The sequence below is a fragment of the Lynx rufus genome, unplaced genomic scaffold, assembly GCF_022079265.1.
Source record: "Lynx rufus isolate CCGP_SWC_20201006 ecotype Redwood Valley unplaced genomic scaffold, mLynRuf1.p SCAF_2, whole genome shotgun sequence".
NCBI lineage: Eukaryota > Metazoa > Chordata > Mammalia > Carnivora > Felidae > Lynx > Lynx rufus.
In genome coordinates, this window is record NW_025814834.1 from 41,044,909 (window position 1) to 41,051,046 (window position 6,138).

At 35.5% G+C, this 6,138-nt stretch overlaps 1 pseudogene; it reads right to left on the reverse strand.

The window, feature by feature from the left end:
- Nucleotides 1-4,553: 4,553 nt before the first annotated feature.
- On the reverse strand, nucleotides 4,554-5,078 carry LOC124516013 (peptidyl-prolyl cis-trans isomerase A-like; annotated as a pseudogene).
- Nucleotides 5,079-6,138: the final 1,060 nt, after the last annotated feature.

Genomic DNA, 6,138 nt, shown 5'->3' on the forward strand with positions numbered 1-6,138 from the left:
TGAGTAACCATCAAAGAGATGTAAAGATGGTCTAGGGAACATAAAAATTATGACAACACTTTAGAAATACAGGCTTGGGTGTCAATAATCCACTCTTGACAATTTTACTGCTCTTTGAAATCCTAATTCCCACTGTTATTGATAGGTAAAATTAAAATTTAATTGACATCAATACAAATCTTCCAACTAATTCCCTAAAATATAACTAAAACAAACTATACACATATACATATAGATAGATAGATGATAGACAAATATATAGGTAATAGATAGATACATGATAGATGATAGATGATATAACAAACAATCATGTTAGGAAATACAAGACAATACATGTCTTTCTTCCAGCAAACAATCACATTAGAAAGTATAAGACAGTACATGTTTTTCTTCCATTATACATTTGATATGTTTTTTAAAACACAGTAGTGTGTTGTAATGTTGTGATGCCTCCTTTAACAACATGCAAAATATCCATTCCCTTGGTGGACAGTATTTGCAATTTTTAAAATATTAACATATGATTCTAATTTTTCCAACAACTTTAATTAAAAAGCTTAACAATGCTCACTTATAAATATTGACAGAAAATAGTCTATAAAGCTTAAATATTAAAAAAACCATCTGTACGTATGATAAGTATGTTAATTCAGAGAAAAACATTTAATTTGGTCCTTGTCTTAGTGTAGGCTGCTGTAACAAAGGACCATAGACTAGGTAGCTTATAAACAAAAGAGATTTATTTCTTATACTTCAGGATACTGAAAGTCCAAGATCATGGTTGGGTTCTCTGAGAGCCCTCTTGCAGGTTGCAGAATGCAGACTTCTCATTGTATACTTTTATTGTGGAAAGAGAGCTACCTGTCTGATTTATTTTCATAGAGATAATAATCCATTCATGAGGGTGCCACCGTCATGACTTAATTATCTTCCAAAGGCCCCACCTCAAAAATCATCACATTGGGATTAGGGTTTCAACATATAAATTTTGGGGGGACACAGACTTTTAAGCCATTGCAAATTTTCTTAGTTTTTATACTTTGTTATTCATGTAGGTAAAGAACTACATGACTAATTTCCTTTTTCCAGCCAGTCAAATCTTTAAATCCATACAGTTTAAATTTATTTGCAAAAAGCATTCTTGAAGACTACGCATAAACTACTAAAACTCTTCTAGTAAATACTCCATTCATTATTTCCTGGCTAGTAAATCCCATACAATTGTTCAAAAGAAGATCTAATTGAAGTCAACACTGCCTGTGGCTTTCCTGAAGTGGGAGGGGAAAAGTCATAGAACCTTTGATAACATTGTTCATCTCACCTCAAAAATAACAAGAATGAAGTAAACTTTCTAATGGTGACTTAAAACAATCAACTCTATTAAGCAACCTTGTGTCAAAGGGAGAATTTAAATACAATTGTGGCATTTGTTAAAACTACTATAATGAAAATGCACAATCTTAGGATAAATAGGATAATTACATCCCAAATCTAAGGGAACATGTAGCTTTAAATAATTAAAAATGAAAATAAAAGTGCAAAGAGAAGTACTTACAGGAAATATGCAATACAAAAGCTTAGAAAAAGAATCAGAAGATCATTTTGAGGAACTTCTAAGACAGGAAACAATACAGGTTAAAACAGAGCTTTGTAAATTAAAAAGCAAAATAGATGTAGATCTAATGAATATGCAACATAGAAAAACCATTAGCTTTCCTAAATTGGGGAAAAAGGAAAACAGAAATTTACAAAATAAACAATGAAAGGAGGAAAAAGCTATCAAAACAGAAGGTTATTTTGAATAAAATAGAGATTCTTCACACAACCTTAGAAAAATAAGACTTAGAACATAGGTTAACTGGAAATTGTCTAGCTGTTATGCCCAGAATTCGTGATCCCCAAAGACCACTAGGGAGCCGAGTCCGATGCAAAAGCAAAGAGCCTTTATTGGAGCTAGCTCGAGCTCAATCCCCTACCTGCACCGACTCAGCGGTGAGATACCAGGGAAAGAGAGTGAGTTTCAAAAGGACAAAGGTTTTATTGGGGCCTGGGGGCAGTTGGTGAGGTAATGGCTATGGCCTCAGCCGATTGGCTGGGGAAGGGTCCTGGGGAAGGGTCCGAGTCCTATTAGGCAGGTGAGGGGGGGTTTACTCAAGGGGAGGAGGTGTGGTCAAGGTGAAGGACACAGAACAAGATGGAGTCGGCAGGCGTAGGCCCGCCCTTTCATAGCAAAATGCAATTTATCCAAACTGACCCCCGTAGAAACAGACAGTTAAAACCTACCAGTTACATATAAGATGTAAAAAAATTTAAGAAAGTGTGCTTCAAAAATTACCACAACAAATACATTTTATAGGAGTCATCTATCAAACCTTCAAATACCATATAATTTCATTGCTACTTAATACCAAGTTATAAGAAAAAAAATGTCTAACCCCTTTTATGTAGAGAATATACCACTGATACCAAGATTTAAGATTATTTAAACTGGGTGGGGGGAGGCAAAGAGTAAGAAGAAATAAAATTACAGTTAAATCACTCTTTAAGTAAAAAAAATCACAATTATATTTATAGATGATAAAAAGGCTGTCAAGTCAATTTAAAACACATTTTTGATAAAAATGCATAATGGCTTTTGTAACTTGATAAACCATGTAAACCTCAAATCAATACCTAGGACTGTAAAACAGAACAGAACCTTAAAGAATTCTTGTTAATGTCAAGAGCAAGGTAAGAATGTCCATTCTCACCACAAATACCAGTATTGAGAAAAAAAAAATCCCTATCATCTCTACCACTCAACACGACTTGTTTTCTGGGCTTTCTATTCTGTTCTCTTGATCTGTGTGTCTATTTTGGACCAGTACCATACTGTTTTGATTACTAAAGCTTTGTAGTAGTAGATCTTGAAATCTGGAATTGTGATTCTCTACCTTTGTTCTTCAAGATTGCCCTGGCTGTTCAGGAATTTGTGTTTCCATACATGGCATTAAATGTGTAGATTACCTTTGGTACCACGGACATTTTAATGATATTGGTTCTCCCAATCCATGAACATGGAATGTCTTTCCATCTATTTGTGTCTATATTCAATTTCTTTCATCAGTGTTTTATAGTTTTCAGAGTATAAGTCTTCACTTCTTTGGGTAAGTTTATTCCTATGTATTTTATTCATTCATTCATTCATTCATTCATTTAGTGCAATTGTAAATGAGATTTTTAAAAAAAATTTCTTTCTGCTACTTCCTTATTGCTGTACAGAAATGCAATAGATTTCTGTTTATTGGTTTTGTATCCTGCAGCCTTCCTGAATTCATTTATCAGTTCTTGTAGTGTTTTGGTGGAGTCTTGAGTGTTTTCTATACATAGCATCATGTCGCCTGCAAATAGTGAAAATTTTATTTCACCTTACCAATTTGGGTGCCTTGTATTCCTTTTTCTTATCTGATTACTGTGTCCAGGACTTCCAGTACTATGTTGAGTAAAAGTGGTGAAAGTGGACATCCTTGTCTTATTCCTGATCCTAGGGGGAAAAAAAAACTCTAGGTTTTTCACCATTAAGTATAATTTTAACTGTGAGTTTTTATATATGGCCTTTATTATGTTGAGATATATTCCCTCTATACCTACTTTGTTGAGAGTTTTTATCATAAATGGATGTTGTGCTTTATTAAATGCTTTTTCTGCTTCAATTGAAATGATCACATGGTTTTTACCCTTTCTCTTGATGTGATGTATCACCTTGATTGACTTACGAATATTGAGCCAAGCTTGCATCTCGGAATAAATTCCACTTAATCATGGTGAATGAGTTTTATAACCAATTGTTAGATTTCATTTGCTAATACTTTGTTGAGGATTTTGAATCTATGTTCTTCAGAGATATTTGCCTGTAGTTCTCTCTCTCCTCTCTCTCTTTTTTGTAGTGTCTTTTTCTGGTATTAGAGTAATGCTGGCCTCATAGAATGATTGTGGAAGATTTCCTTCTTCTATTTTTTTAAATAGTTTGAGATTAATAGGTATTTATTCTTGTTTAAATATTTGGTAGACTTCACAAGTGAAGCCATCAGGCCCTGGACTTTTATTTGTTGGGAGTTTTTTGATTACTGATTTAATTTCATTGCTGGTAATTGGTCTGTTCAAATTTTCTATTTCTTCTGGATTCAGTTTTGGGAGTTTATATGTTTCTAGGAATTTATCCACTTATTCTATGTTGTCCAGTTTGTTGGCACATAATTTTGCATAATATTCTCTTATTATCTTTTGTATTTCTGAGGTATCAGTTCTTATTTCTCTTTTCTTTTTTAAAGATCTTATTTATTATTATTATTTATTATTATTTTGTTGTTATTGTTTCACTTGTATTTCATAATTATAAGCTTCACTCTGAAATCCAGCTAAACTTGGAGGAGAGTAAGGAAATCATGGGACCATGGAACTGCAGCAGGAGCACAAAGATTATAGGAAATTTTGATCATATGGGGGTGGTGGGGTGCTCTCCCAAGCTACAGAAGGAGTGGTCCAGTGGTTAAGATAAGACACAGGTCAAAATTTTAGACTTGTCCATAGTCAGCAATGGTGATCTTCCCACTGGTCTTGCCATTCCTGGACCCAAAGCACTCCCTGGCTTCCACGATGTTCATGCCCTCCTTCACCTTGCGAAACACCATGTGCTTACCATCCAACCACTTGGTCTTGGCGGTGCAGATGAAAAACTGGAAACCATTCATGTTGGGTCCAGTGTTCACCATGGACAGGATGCCAGGATCTGTGTGCTTCAGGATGAAATTGTCATCATCAAATTTCTCTCCATTGATGGACTTGCTGCCAATGTTATGATGGCATGTGAAGTCACCACCCTGGCACATAAATCCTGGGATAATCCTGTGAAAGCAGGAACCTTTGTAGCCAAATGCTTTCTCCCCAGTGCTCAGAGTACAAAAGTTCTCTGCTGTTTTTGGAACTTTGTGTGCAACAGCTTGAAGGAGACCTGACTCGAGGGCTCGCCACCTATGGTGATGTCATAGAACACAGTTGGGTGGACCATGGCTGGACAGTGTGGGTGGTTCCTGGGCAGCAGCATCTGCAAGGCCTGAAGATTTTATTATTAAGTAATCTCTACACCCAAGGTGGGGCTTGGATTTACAACCCCAAGGTCAAGAGTCACATGCTTTACTTACTGAGCCAGCCGGAGACCCCTGGTTTTATTGATCTGTTGTGGTTTTTGTTGGTGTTGTTATTTGTTTGTTTAGTTTTGCTCTAATATTTATTATTTCCTTCCTTTTATTGGTTTTTGTTTTTGTTTGTGCTTCATTTTCTAGCTCCTTTAGGTGTAAGATTCTGGATATATGTCAATTTAGGTTGTCAAAGAATATAATATTTGTTAAGGTAAAATTCTTCAGGGCACCTGGGTGGCTCAGTCAGCTGGATGCCTGACTTCAGCTCGGGTCATGATCTTACCATCCCATGAGTTCGATCCCCGCATCAGACTCTCTGCTGAATATAAATATAAATATCTGCTTAATATAAAAAAATATATCTGCTTAATATAGCTGTTTCTGGACTCCAACATCATAGCTTGTATAAAATTTATTGCTGAATTTTAACCTAAACACTTAAAAGAGCATACTAAATACTAAACACTAGAAATATTAGAAGAGCAGGTAAACTACTACTTCTGGCAGATATGGTATATTAGATAGCTTGAGCTGCTATAACAAAATAGCATAGACGGGGTGACTGAAACAACAGATACTTATTTCTCACAGTATTGGAAGCTGAGAAGTTCAAGATCAAGAAACCAGCCTAGTTTCTTAGGCATCTTCTTGGGTCTTGTAGGTGACTGCCAACTTGCTTTATTTTCCCATGATCTCTTCTTTGTGCACATGGAGGGAGAAAGAGCTTTCTGGTGTGTTTTCTTATAAGGACACTAATCCTATGGGATCAGGGACCCACCTCTAAAGCTCATTTTGTCTTAATTACTTCTTTAGTCCAAACACAACCACCCTGGAGGTTAGGACTTCCACATATGAATTTGGTGGGAGGGGACACAAAATTTCAATTCATAGCATACAGCGGTACTTTATACTATCATTTCACAAGAAAATACGTTTATCTTATTATGACATTTGACTCTGA